The sequence below is a fragment of the Crinia signifera genome, chromosome 7 (assembly GCF_055691185.1).
Source record: "Crinia signifera chromosome 7, ASM5569118v1, whole genome shotgun sequence".
NCBI classification, from domain to species: domain Eukaryota; kingdom Metazoa; phylum Chordata; class Amphibia; order Anura; family Myobatrachidae; genus Crinia; species Crinia signifera.
Genome location: NC_139223.1, coordinates 139832698 through 139848278, shown reverse-complemented (window position 1 = coordinate 139848278; position 15581 = coordinate 139832698). Strand labels below are relative to the sequence as shown.

At 41.3% G+C, this 15581-nt stretch overlaps 1 protein-coding gene across 1 annotated transcript in view; it reads right to left on the bottom strand.

Moving 5' to 3' along the window:
* NXPH2 (neurexophilin 2) overlaps window positions 1–15581 on the bottom strand; it is a 173019-nt gene that overhangs the window by 6728 nt on the left and 150710 nt on the right. The gene's annotated exons all lie outside the window — the stretch shown is intronic.

Here is a 15581-nt window from a genome sequence, read left to right as displayed (position 1 = left end):
AACATTAATATTTTGTATTGCATTTGTCTCTTTGCTCTCTTTCCTGGAAGCTATCTGCCTTTTAAACTGAGACATATGTCAATGAAAATGTTAACTGTTTTAAATAAATTATGGCAAAAGAATTTTGTAAATCTGCAAACTAGACACAGGATACTGAAATGTTTATTGTGGAAAATGTTAATTTTCTGATGATATTTCCACTTTCAAATTCATTTAAAGTGTATCAGTGTTGCAGGGACAGCATACTTCCCCATGAAAGTTGGACGTTCCAAGCCAGGATTTAGAGCAGCAGCAGAGCTAATGATATCCAGTCCAGGTTTTCCTAAGATGTATTGTGAATCACTGGCTGCTAAATAACAACATCTTTTACCTCCTGTTTGTCCAGAGCAGAGGTTCAATGTTCCCAATGCCTTTTAGTGGCTGAGCTATAGGCTGGGGGGAATGTGGGAATTATGGGCCTTATTCTAGTTCACTCTGACAAAATCCTTCTTAGATGGACAAAACCACGTGCACTGCAGGTGGGGCAGATGTTACTTGTGCAGAGAGAATTAGATTTGCGTGGGGTTTTACTTCAAAGTGAGATCTATATTGCAGTGTAAAAATAAAGCAGCCAGTATTTACCCTGCACAGAAACAAAATAACTCACCCAAATCGAATTCTCTCTGCACATTTTACATCTGCCCCCCTGCAGTGCACATGGTTTTGTCCATCTAAGAAGGATTTTGTCAGAAAGAGTGAACTAGAATAAGGCCCTATGTTAGGGATTCTATGGAGTACCCTTATTGTGAATCCTGCTTATACCTGCCAATGCTGTAATCTGAGAACTGCATTGCTGTAACCTAAGAATTGCCAAGCTGTTATCCTGGTATTCTGTCTACCTGCTACAAATAAAGATCCAAACTTTCAGTCCAGTCTGTATGATTCTTTGTCACACGTGTAATAATTTAAAATTAGGAAAAGAAAGCTACTGTACCAAGTTTCTAGTTTTAGTAATTTCTAGTTCAAATAAAGGATGGTACTGTGTTAGCAGAAAGTTAGATGTGAGGGTGAACAATACATATAGCAATTTCCACCAAACATATATCTAAATGCTCTTTTACAAGACTTTGGCACAATTATTACCAAAGGATTTGCCAATAACGCTAAAAGCATTTGTAAATAAGAACTGAACACCTCTAGGCCTTGATTACCATTTACTACTGGGACCTCAAACTTCGTTGACTGGAAAACAACCTTTAAGATATCTATTTATGAAGCTGGGAAAAGTCATTTCTCCTACATTTGTGAAGATAAAGGAATTTCTGTTCGCTCATGCCATTGTAGCGTATAAGACATGATGTAGTATTGCTGGAGAGGAATCTTTGATCGCTTGCCAGCAGCCAGGAATATGCATACTCACTATGAAAAACAAGCAATCCCAGGGAAGCCTTTTATTGAATGTGCTGCCCAGCATGACTATAATGACAATTGTTCCATCATTTATCTGTTATTAATCTGTTATTTCTGCAACTAATTTACTAAATAGATAACTTTATCATTTTGTTTTTCTACATTGTTTGTTTTCTCCAATGATCTCAGTCTGTCCTCCATGTTTACAAGCTAATTACAAGCCGGACCAAGGCATGAAGGCAGTGGTAGGTGCCCATGTTTAGGAGTGTGGTTTCCCTAACTATAAAGGGGCATACACACGGGGCAATTCAGCCCCATTTCTAAGCAATCTAGCTAGATTGCTTAGAAATGGAGCACAGATAACTCTGTGTGTATGCCCCCCAGCGATGGTGTTGTGCAGTCCCACGTGTCACCATCGCCCTCATGGAAAGACAGTGCTTGCAGGGATTTGTTTATAAGCATAGGCAAAACCCCACTGAGCTCAGATCGCTCCGCACACATTGTTGGAGCACCGCATGTGTGCTGCGATGTGTGCTAAGTGATCCTGCTTAAACACAATTCTCATCACCTCCTGCTCCCATCGCCCTGTGTCTAAATATATATCTTGTAAATACTGCTAGTGCATGCATGATAATGTACAGGTTAATATCTGCAGTGCACTGTACACTGTGCATTATAAGCAAACATATGCAGCCTAATCCCTAGAGGAGGAGGTGGGACCCCAGGTAGTGGGTCCTACCGGGGGTTTCTTCTGTACCCCTATGAGCCATTCCAACCTTGGACACACCTTCTTGATAAATCCACAATTGTTTAGCTTGTCAGTGCTGTATTCCGCTATGATAATTACAAAATATCATTATGGAAAACAGTGGTTTCATGGGAGTGCTTATATACTGTATATGTCTGTATGTGGTCCCTAACCCTCCCTCCCCACAACCTTAACTTATCCCCCACCCCCATACCTCCCAGCAGCTAGTCTTGAGCTTCCCCCCCCCCCCCCCCCATGGTAATGTAAGAGGAAAAAAGAGGCCTATAGGGATTGATCCCTGTGAGACATGAAAGACATTTTATGATTTATATACTGATAAAACTGTACATCAAGAATGCTGATTGCAAGGACACAGTTACATGTACAGATATAGGCCCTTATTCTGCCTCTTGTGACATTCAATGTCAAAGTTTGATATATCTTTATGACAGGGCTGGCTTAAGGGCATCATGGACCAGGACATAAAAATGTTTAAGCATGTGTAGGCCCTGCTATAAGCAACAGAACAGTAAAAAACTAATATTTCACACTGGAGTACATTTTATTTATAGTGATGCAGCTTCCACTAATCTGATAAAGAAACTGGCTGGAGGTGGTAATTGATGACATCAGAGACCTACCCAAATAAAAACACATTGGCGCTCCTGCACATTCACAAACATTCCGTCTCTAATATATGATAAGTGAAGATGGAAATAGGAAGTAACCTATGCACAGGGTACACATATAATATGAGTAGGTATGATTATCCCAGAAGAACAATAGTCAATCCACATTTATTAGATATGATACCGCCGTATCCATCGCTCCAGTGGAGGTGCTTCCCTGAGAGTAGGATAAAGTACAAGTAGGGAAGAGAAAAGTACTCTTGTTCCTAAAGGGGTGTACACACTTAGTCAAAATAGCGTAGTCGCTGCCAGAAATAAGCCGGCGGCCACCCCCAGCAGCAGTCCATGTGTACAGCCGAATAGACACTACAGCGACTAGTCAAAATATTCTTCCCTGCAGTGTCTATTGGGCCGCGCGATAGCGACGCTGCAGGGCCACGCATCACTATTACCCACCCAGTATACACACTGGGGAACCCTGAATCGCCCCATGTGTGCACCCCTTTAGATAGTGTTTGTTATTAAACTGAATTTAAAATGTAAACTTTATATTTAGCAAAAGGAATTCAATCCAAGACAACAAGACAAACAACAATAATACAATTTCACATCAAAGATATTAGAATGTGATGTGAAGGTACCCTAGTGGTGTGCGGACTGCTAATAGTCACATGTAAAAAAAAAAGGGGGGGGGGGGTAGAGAAGTGTGTATTAAATACATTTCTTTGCAAGCCTGCAAAGTATCAATATAAATTGTAAAATCCACAGAGATGATAACCTGATGTCCTGTGGATCGAAACACACCTTCAATAATCCTGGACAGCGCTGTCAGATTAGTAATGCAGCCGCTGCTATGAATAAGGAGAGCATGTATGTATCAATCAATCTGAGGCACTGGTATATTGTCATATATATCATTCAATGCGGCACCAGGAGTAAACCGGTATTTCAGAGAAATGTGCAGGTAGACTCAATGCTGTGTTCCACAGTGGGAGTGCAGTATAAAGGGTGTTCACACGGTGGGATTTTGCTTGCGATTAGATTAAATTGGGATCTAATTGAATGGCAACCAAAACACATTTGATTTGGACTATATAGTCTTGTCTGCACAGTCTATTTTTCTATTCCATTTCGATGCTGCGGGGCACGCATCACCATCAAATCTGCATCGAATGCAGCTGAAAACCGCTCGATGTCCATTCGATTTTGCTTATATAAGCAAAATCGAATAGATAAATAGACCGAATCGAACCTTGTGTCTGGGGCATAAGACCTATGAATGTGAACATAGGAATCTTTTAAACCAGGGCTGGGCAACACCGGCCCTCCAGATGTTGATGAACTACACATCCCAGCATGCCTTGCATCAGTTTCAGCATGGCCACATAGCAAAACTAATGCAAAGCATCCTGGGATGTGTAGTTCATTAACATCTGGAGGGCCGGTGTTGCCCAGCCCTGCTTTAAACAATGTTGCAAGTATTTGTCTGCTGCAACAATTGCTAATGGGGGAAATTTACTAAGATGTGTATTCTACTTCACATGTGATGTTGCTATGGGCAACCAATCAGATCCTGTCTACTAGCTTCTAGAGCAGTGGTTCTCAACCTCGGTCCCCAACAGTGCACGTTCTCCAGGTTTCTCGGCAGGGGCACAGATGCACTCATTATTCACTGACACATTTTAAAAGATCACAGGTGGAGCTAATTAATTCACCTGTAATTCTGTGTTCTGTGATAATCAGCATCATGTAAATCATATTTTACATCTTAAAACAGGCCGACAACTGTAAATGACCACCAGCATGTTGTAACTTCACAAATTCTATTTATTTTCCCCCTTTTTACACGATGGACCTAAAGACAATTTTATTAAGTTATTCATGCACTTTTAATGCCAAATCTATGGATAGAATTAACAAAAAAATCACTTTCAAAAGAAAAATCACAGCACTTAATCTGTCTAAGCACACGGATCTCAAAGCATTTATCATGACTTGCCTAATTTGTGCCTTGGCTCTGCTTATGAATTTCACAAAAGCATCTGTAGCCACTAGATTCTCTGATATTATTGTCGCTTTAATGTGCAGTCCTGCAAGATTAATACCATGAATGTGTTTTACATCAATTAAAGGTGGGCATTGACATTCCTTTGTTGGAGATTGCTGACAGTTCTAACAATAAGCGTCAGAAGCAGCTGAATTTCCGACGGACAATAAAAGTAACTTTTCTTTGTTTGCTAGAGTTTTGACTATATTGATTTTTAATTTTCTGGCTGATGGACAGTTCATTATGTGGTACGCGGCAATGAAGCAAAATATTTTCATATTATATTATTTTATATGCAGGCTTAATCATACTTTCCGAAGGGCTTAATGCTAGCGGGTGCAGAAGTTGCCACTGCTATGTGGCCTGCGGGCTCAGGTGGCCCATCTGCATTACACCATCGCGCACAGGGCCTGATTTAAACCCTTTCGCTGGGCTGCGAATTCGCAGCACTGCCAATTATCAGAAGACCGCGCATGCACATTGTTCGCAGCATGTGTAAAAGATACAGTACAAGGGTGGATCAACTGTTTTTGAAGACAGGTGGCGTTGCTGAGGAAAGTTGGTATTACTATTGTGTACTACCATCTTTCAAACAACACCATACCAAATTTCAGATTGATTCATAGGTTCTATTTTTTTTTTCCACCACGACAATGCACCAGCTCCCTCATCCGGAATTGTTGCGGCCTAATTGCATGAATTGTGCTATGAATTTTTGCCGCATCTGTCGTACTCGCCCGACTTCGCTCCCTGCGACTTCTTTCTCTTCCCTAACCTGAAAACTTGGCTTGTGGGGCAAAAAAACAATTCATAGTGTAATTCATGCAATTTGGCCGCAACAATTCCAGATGAGGGAGCTGGTGCATTGTCGTGGTGGAAAATCCGATACTTGTTTCCTAGAATGGCGCCCACTAAGCTATTTGCTTAGTGGGCTATTCTGCGTAGTGAAATCGCATCGCATGGGCCATTTTAGTGCCATGTGATGTGCGATGCGATGCGATTTTTAATGTAATTTATTCACTGCTCTGTGTGCCCCCAAGGTATCGCATCGCATCTGCCACAAAATCGCATGCAATCGAATGCGATTTTATAGGGTGTGCGATGCCATTACATTAGGTATACAATAATATGATTGTATGTCCTAAAAATAGCTTTTACGCACCCCCCCCCCCACTATCCACGCCACCCCGAAGAGTGGCGGCGGAACGCATCCTTCAACTTTTTCATACCCCCACTAGCCACGTTGGCGTGGAGTTGATTTTATATAGTGTGGCGAGCGGACGCGGAATACATGTAAAGTAATCAGCGTCCGCTCGCCACGCTTCGGGCTCGCCACACTATATAAAATCAACTCCACGCCGATGTGGATAGTGGGGGTATGAAAATGTCGGAGGACGCGTTCCGACGCCGCTCGCCACGCTTCGGGGTGGCGTGGATAGTGGGAGGGTGCATAAAACGTCTTTTTAGGACATACAATGGGGATGCAGTTACAATCCCGGCGTTCAGAATCCCGACTCCGGAATCCCGACCGCCGAAATGCCAACACATTCACCCTCCGTAGGTGTCCACGACACCCCTGGAGGGAGAATAAATTAGTGTGCCGAGCATAGCGAGGCACTGGGCCCCGCTGAGTGGCGAGCGCAGCGAGCCCGCAAGGGGGGGCGATCCACGTCCCCCCCTTGTCGGCATTTCGGCTGTCGGGATTCCGGCGTCGGGATTCTGAACACCGGGATCCCGACCGCAGGGATTCAATACTGAATCCATACAATGATATCATTGCACACCCGATATAATGGCATTGCACACCCGATAAAATGCGATTTTGCGGGAGGTGCGATGCAATGCGATACAGTGGGACAGAGCATTGAAAAAATGACATTAAAAAATCGCATCCCATCGCATGCTGCTATAATGGCCCATGCGATGCGATTTCCCTATGTTAGGAAATCTTGGCGCCGTTCTAGGAAACAAGTACCAAAAAGTCACCCGTAGGGCCCTATTAGACCCGATTGCATGGCTGCAAATTCACAGCATGGGCGATTATAGAACAACCGCTCATGTGCATGGTTTGCTGTGTGCATGCTTAAGTTGTCCTGCTTGCAGGGTGATTGTCACCCTGTGGGTGGTAACCGTGCATTTTCTGGGAGTGTCACAGAAAATGCAGGCATTTCCAGGCTGTTGGGATTGAGGACTGGGGCAGCATTCAGGTCTGAATTGTTCCCATAGCCAGCTGCATCTTTCGGCATGAAACCCTGGCAATAAGTAATAAGAAGTCTTACTGTGGGGCATAATTTTTAAGGGGCATTTTTGTGTGTGGGACATAAAATGGTATCAGCTGCATTTTTATATGTGGCACAATATGTAATAGCCATTACGATGTGTGGTATAACATGTAACAGGCATTATGGTGTGTGATATAATATGTAATAGCATTACAGCGTGTGGCATAATATTTACTAGGCATCACAGTGTGTAGTATAATATGTAATAGGCATTTTGTTGTGTTGTATAATATGTAATAGGCATTACGGTGTGTGGCTTATTATGTAATAGGGGGGGGGGGGGGGGCATATCCTTGCTCTGGGTACCTTTTTCACCTAGCTACACCTCTGCCCATAGCAACCAATCAGCTATGAGGAAGCTTTTATTAAGTACATTCAATTTAATGATAAGTAGGTGCTGATTGGTTGCTATGGTCAATTTTTCTACTGGTCTACTTCTCCACTCTTGATACATTAACCCTAAAGTGTTTTAAAGTGCAAGATGCAATATTTTCAATATTATATTTTTGTGTAGTATAACTTAATGCAAAGTTAAAAAATAATATAGGATTTGCTGGTACAGGCGGGCCTTGCTGTAGAAAATAGTACAAATTTGTAAAACAAAGCAAAACAGACAATTCCAGTCATGGACACAGTGTCGCTTGCGGCTCTGGAGTGTGGGAAGTTTGGAAAATACTTGCTATTCAGAAAGTAAAACAATTGCATTCTTCCTGTGGTATATTTCTGTGACATGGAAGCAAAGTGCTCGTCATTTTCTAAATGTGATTCTTAATGAGTGTTGTTGGTGCCAGGATTGCAAATGAACAGAAAGTTTCCATTCTGAGAACAGTTGGCTTCTAAGGGTATTTCTCATTTTAAAAAGTTTTGTCTTTGGAAGCACTGTTTATGTTTCCTGCTCTTCTTTACATTTCACGTTATAAAAGAGCATAAATAGTACGAATTCACGGCTCGGATAATAATCGAATGACTGTGCATGCATACATATGGAGCCACTGTCATTAGAGCGGCTCCTGGCAATAGAATCGCCATGCGCCGTCCCCTGCCACTCCACCAGAGTCCGACAGAATGGAGTGCGCGAATGAGACACTCACACGTCCCATTCTGTCGGAAGCCCTGCAGCCGGCTGCCCGTCTCCCGCGCTCACTTCCACTCCCTGTCTGTCTCCCTGAAGCGGGGATGGGCAGGGAAGCACCCAGTCCCCGGCGCCGACTGAGTGGGACGCATGATCGAGTGAGCCACTTGCGCATCCCCCCGCTGCCCAAGCCCCCCCCCCCCCGCCAGCGCTATGGATCTGGCAGGCCGGCTGACGCTGGCTCCATCTGTATGGCTCATAGTATGCATGTGCGAAACTATCCTGCGATGAAATCCAGCACATTTTTAATCGCTAGCCATATGCAAGTTGATTGGCAGAAAGCCGCATTTGTGGGTGGTAACAGACCATTTTTCGTAAGTGTCAGGAAAAACATAGGATTGCCCGGGCATTTGAAGGGAAGTCATATGACATCAGCACTGGCCCCGATCAACCTGTTTCTATCGCAGCCACAGAGTAAGGCCTGGGCTATGAACAGACCACACACACTGGAAAAATCATTCGATGGTGAATGTATTACATATGGATTTGCTACTAATTGCCGATCAGCATATTTTTTGCAAACCATTTGCCAGCCTTGCGCATAAACTCATAGGCTTGCACATGGCAGGATTTCACTCTGGCTGGGTGACAATTACATAATATTTTGCTGCTGAGTCTGCAAATGTAACAGCTGATTCTGAGTCACATTGTTCTTTGGTCAGAGCATACTGAAAGGAGGTTTTGGGATGTGAACTGGTTGATGATGTGATTGCATATAATGACTGACTTTTGGGGCATATCTGAGCTATAAGTATGGGAAGTAGGACCAAGCAGCAGAGATTCCTGGTAGGCGAGCGCATCTGTGAGCATGCATGTCAACCATTATTGTTTAAGATGTGGACCTGCTCAGAGTAGTGGCCATGTCCCCCTTCTGTCTCCCACACAAATAACCTTTGCCAGTTCACAGAACAGAGTACCCCATACTGCAAATACTCATCCATCCATTTATATCCATTTGTTACAGGCAGGAGTGGGTGCTATCTGGGGCTGTAACATTTTAATGTTAATTTGAAATGTGGAGGTTTGTGGTTTGTCTCAGCAACTTAAAGGTCTAGCGACCATCATACTACCAAGCATATTGAAACCAACAATTTCCACACAGGTATAGTAATGTATTACAGATGGAGCCCCTCTCATGCTTGCTCAGCTCTCACCAGAATGTCCCCGATGGCAAGAGCCACGTGCGTCCAAGTCTCTCTGTAGCTGGGCCGGCTATGACGGCGGGGGAGGCGGCGGGGAATCGCGTGCCCCTGTCTGAATGAAATGCGCTCCATCAGTAATTCCGGTATTTTGGTGTTAGTTCCCATATCATTTGGTACCACCCATCTCACGCCACTTCAAGAACAATTTTCCAGGGCCAATTTTAGTTCCCAATCAGCTCCTGATGGAAAGGGAAGGATGGAGCAGGTACAAGTGCACATACTAATGGTGACATTGGCATAACTCCCAACTGTCCCAATTTGCACGACACAGTCCTGATTTTTTGGAGGACTGTCCCACCTGCACCGCAACAGTGTCCCATGGTTGAGGGCAGTTGGGAGTCCCCTGACACTCAGCTTAGCAAAGCAGTGGTGAATAGATTGTGTGGCTTGCAGGAATATCATCCCTATTGGCGAGGCCATGTCTCCTTTTCCATCCCACATGGGTACCCAACTCCCAAGAGTTGAAATGTTGGGAGGTATACTTGTACACCCATGAATATTTGCATTAGTATAAGGTAGTAGATCATGCTTCTGTGGCTACCCACAGCTTCATCTCTTTTGTGTCCATCTCAGAATCATCCCACTATTCAAGTTATACTTGATACTGTCTCATCAGACATTGGCAGAGCAATAGAGATGGTATACAGTCACTAGGTCAAAAGTCTGAAGGTCTACATGCATTAGGTTGACCACTGAAGGTCAACAGACCTTAGGCCGACACATGGAAAAGGTTGACATGACTTTAGGTCGACAGGGTGATTAGGTCGACACAATCGTTAGGTCAGCATTGGGAAGGTTGACAGTCAAAAGGTCAGCATGGGTTTTCACTCTTTATTTCAGTCGATATGTGCCGACAGGCGGTGCTTTTTTCATGTCCTGCCATCCACTAGGAAGTGGACGGAGAATTTAATAGTGTTCTCAGTGTAGTGTGTCAAGGATTTGATTACCACCATGGCCCTAACTGTGCAGAGTTTGTATAGTGTCTCTGTGCTTGTGTGGGTTTACTCTGGGTACTCCAATTTCCTCCCACTATCCAAAATATAGGTTAATTGGCTAACACCAAAATTGACCCTAGAATGTCTGTGTGCGTGTACATGTGGTAGGGAATATAGATTGTAAACTCCACTGGGGCAGGGACTGATGTGAATGTTCCAATATTCTCTGTAAAGAACTGGGGAATATGTGTGTGCTATATAAGAACTGGAAATAAATAAATAAATGTCGACCATCTTCATTGGAACTCTCATATTAGTAAAGAAACCCCTAATGGGCCCTACACATTGTATGATTTATCAACCAATATCATTCATTTTGGCCCTTCTGAACGATATTGGTCAAAATATCATTCAGTGAGTATCCTACGAACAATGAACGATGTGTGGTGCTGCGAGTCATTAATCAAGGTTGTTCATCAACTGTGCGGGCAGCTACATTTGGATGTCTTTAAATGCACTGCTGCTACATCGTTCCTCATAATAAACCCTGCTGTGTATGTGTATCCACATGCAAGATTGTGTGCTAGCTTCGTTATCTATAGAAATGCATACTGGCAATTTGGATCTCACAGCGCTGTGGTCATGGGTTCGAAACAAAAACAAAATTAAAATTATTCCAAAAAACATGTTTTTTGGAATAATTTGGATAATAGATATCCGGATATGGGATACTCAACCTGTATTACATCCCCAATTTACTAATATAATCATCTCCAAGTGGCTATTTTAATGTTTATGGTGTAGTCATCGCACTCATCGCACACAAAAACAAAGGTGTTAGATTTTAGGAAGGCTGATTTTGTAGAGATGGGAAACTCTGTAAGGGATTCTTTGGCAGAGTGGAGGAACTTGAAAGGAGTGCAGGATAAGTGGGAAAAATTAAAAAGTGCAATTCTAAAAGCAACAGAACTTTGTGTCAAAAGAGTTAGGAAAAACACACGAAAAAGGAAGCCATTGTGGTTTGCAAAAGAAGTAGCAAGTATTGTGAAAGCAAAAAAGTTGGCCTTTAAGAAATTTAAGAAGACGCAGAAGAATGAGGACAAAGAGGTGTATCTTGTTAGACAGAAGGAGGCTAAGAAGGTAATCAATCAGATGTGCAAAAGCACAGGCTGAAGAGAAAATGGCCCAATCAGTGGGTAAAGGGGGGAAAACTTTTTTTAGGTATATAAGTGAAAGGAGAAAAACAAAAAGTGGAATAATAAGACTAAAGACAGAGAGTGGAAGTTTTCTTGAGGGGGACAATGTAATAGCAGATAATATTAATAATTATTTCTGCTCAGTATTCACTGCTGAAAGAGAGGGGAAGGGGCCACAATTAAGTTGCAAGTATAGTCAGAAAACTGAGGGAGAAACAAGTACATTTACAGAGGAGAAAGTCCTCACAGAACTCTCAAAACTGAAAATGGATAAATCAATGGGGCCAGATGGGATACATCCAAGGATACTAAAAGAGCTCAAAGGGGAGCTGGTAAAACCAATAACAGAATTATTCAACCAGTCACTAGCTACTGGAGTAATCCCAGAGGACTGGAAAACAGCGAATGTAGTCCCACTGCACAAAAGTGGAAGCAAAGAAGAGGTAAGCAACTATCGACCAGTGAGCCTTACATCAGTAGTAGGGAAATTGATGGAAACACTCTTAAAAGAAAGAGTTGTAGAATATCTCAAAACCAGCAATTTACAGGATCCAAAACAGCATGGGTTTACTGGGGGAAGATCATGTCAAACAAATCTTATTGACTTTTTTGACTGGGTGACTAAAGTAACAGATCAAGGTGGGGCTGTAGATGTAGCTTATCTAGACTTTAGTAAGGCTTTTGACACTGTCCCACATCGCAGACTGTTAAATAAACTTGAAAGCTTGGGATTGGATTCTAAGATAGTTGAATGGATAAGAGCGTGGTTGCAGGACAGAAAACAGAGAGTTGTAGTAAACGGAGTACAGTCAAAGGAGGGAAAGGTTACAAGTGGAGTACCCCAGGGATCTGTACTTGGACCAGTGCTTTTTAATATCTTTATTGGTGATATTGCAAATGGAATTGAGGGTAAAATGTGCCTTTTTGCAGATGACACAAAGGTATGCAACAGGGTAGACACACCAGGAGGGGTAAAACAAATGATTGATGATCTAGGTAGATTAGAGGAATGGTCAAGAGCATGGCAACTACAGTTTCATGCCAAAAAATGCAAAATCATGCACTTGGGTTGCAAAAATCCAAAGACTAAATATAGTATAAATGGCACTATAATGGAAACTACTGAGGAAGAGAGGGATCTAGGTGTCACTATTTCAGGGGACTTAAAGGCAGGTAGGCAATGTAACAAAGCAATGAAGAAGGCAAGTCAGATGCTTGGTTGCATAGGGAGAGGTATCAGCAGTAAAAAGAAAGAAAGAAGTAATTATGCCACTGTATAGGTCATTGGTACGACCTCATCTAGAGTATTGTGTTCAGTTCTGGAGGCCATATCTCCAGAAGGATATAAATACATTAGAGACTGTACAAAGAAGGGCAACTAAAATGGTGCATGGCCTACATCACAAAACGTACCAGGAAAGACTAAAAGATCTTAATATGTATACTTTAGAGCAGAGAAGGGAAAGGGGGGACATGATAGAAACTTTCAAATATATCAAGGGTTTTAACAAGGTACAGGTGGGAGACATTCTTCACAGGAAGAGGAGCAGCAGAACACGAGGACATGCACTGAAACTAGAGGGAGGAAGATTCAGGGGAAATTTGAGGAAGAATTACTTCACAGAAAGAGTAGTAGATAAGTGGAATAGCCTCCCATCAGAGGTGGTAGAGGCAAATACAGTAGTACAATTTAAACATGCTTGGGATAGGCATATTGATATCCTTACAAAATAATAAGGATCAAATATGGTTTGAGGTAACATGTTTAAAAAAGGTGCAGACTAGATGGGCCAAGTGGTTCTTATCTGCCGTCAAATTCTATGCTTCTATGCTAGTCATAAAAAAAAAAAAAAAAAAAAAATCAGGGTCCTGGTTTCCTGGCACTGCAATAAAATATGCTATTTAAAAAGGACAGGATTTGCCTGGTCATATCATTATAGACAATCAGCTGACTAATGTAAACACATTAATAATACAATTTTGATAATTAAACTTAGTTAACAGTAACCTGTGACCACAGAAATAATACAATTATTAAAAAGTGTATATATATCTATCGTGGGACACTGTACTATAAACCATATATTTTTATTTATTTAGCTACTGTACTAAACTCCTCAGTGCCTTTCAAGTTGTTCATATATTAAACATTTATACAATGTGACAGTGGTTTGAAAAAGTCAACAAACTGTGTATCAATAATTTAGTCACACACCTTTTTATGGCTCTGTGACATCACTACCATCCATAAATGCAGGCTAGCTAGACAAAGTCACTGGCCTTATTTAGCATAAGGCCAGTGACTTGGTCTTTCTGGCTATTTCCCTTTATCTGGAACTCCGTGGCCGCTAAGGGCCGCTCTTAGCAGTATTGGGGTAAACCACCTCTCAAGGTCAGGGTTGACTGGAGAGGGGGGGGCAGATAAGTAATGGAACTCAGGGACAAGGAGCAGCAGCTACCCTATTGATGCTAAATATTTTTATTTAAGAACAATCAAGGAAGTATTGAAATCAATACAGGTTGAGTATCCCTTAGCCAAATATCCGTTATCCAAATTATTCTGAAAAACATAGTCTCCAAATTGTACTTTTATTTTTTATTTTTTGCTAAAAACCTACTGCCACTACTGGGGAACTAACATGTACCTGGCACTAAATATGTGCAGGACATGATTGCTAGGCATTCAAATTCAGTGTCTGAGATAGTACACTAATTTTTTTAATTTTTTAAAACCTTGTTTCGTGCCCAAATAAAATATATTTGTGTGCATTTCATGTGTTTGATTTGCTTATACATCATAAATGCAAGATACCTCAAGATACAGTACCTCATTTAAATATAAAAATATTCCAAAATACTGAATAGTCCGTTGTCCAAAATTCTTCTAGTCCCCGAGCATTTTGGATAAGAGATACTCACCCTGTATGATATTGCTGTTGAAGCCTTCATATTTTAGAGAATATGAGTATATTTTAAAATATATCATGTTTTTGCAGACTATTTAATAAATGATTACAAATTATAATTATACACATTATATTATTATATACTGTATGTATACAATATATGATTACATATGAATCAGAACAGAGCTTAGCCATTGGTACTATAAGTAAGGGAAACCTCCATTTTCTTGTAGCAAGGTACACAAAAAATCCATTACTCTGAATCATTAAGAAAGCCAGAACTCCCGTATCATGCAAAATTCCTTAGGGGGCTATCAGAGTAATTGGAACTAATATTTTGAATATTGCAATTAAATATATTGTAAATGAGCAAAGAAAAATTGGACTTATTACATTTTTCTAATAGCACCTTCTATACAATAGTTTTACAACTGCGTAATCAATCGAATTACCTAACCAGTTCTGTCATTTGTGGTAAATAAATTTAAAATGATAAGTTGCTCCTACAAATAAGTCTCATGATGATCGAACCTTACAAGCCATTACATTTAGTGCCTGCAAATTAATCTAAAAATGAAACTTCCATCTCTGTACTTATTTAATAGTATTACTTGTCTTGCTGACAAAAGTGAATCACGGTATCTGCTGACGGCAGAATAGATTGTGGGTAATGATTAGTGATACAGTCTACTCTGGAGTCATCTCTTTCCTGACCCTGCAACGAAACTCAAATCAATACAATTTAAAAATGACATAGAAACTATGAAAGATGATAGAATCAAAACATCAATCATTGTGTTAAAACTGAGTAATAACATTTTTAAGAAAAGCTCTGAGTTTCCCCCCAAAAAATGAGGTGAAATACAAACAAAACAAGAAATGAAAGTGCGCCGGTCACGTACACTCAAGGCAGTCATTTTATTGACATAGATATATCCACTTTTTAAATTTACAAGTCCTATTTGCCTTATGCCTCAGTAATGTCACTAGTTCCAAACAAACTGACCGAAATCGTATAAATAAATATTAATTATGTTCACAAAATGGCTGCCTTCACTGAGAGAAACTTTAAAACAAATCCCAACATTTTTAGGAGGCAATATGGAAATAAGCCA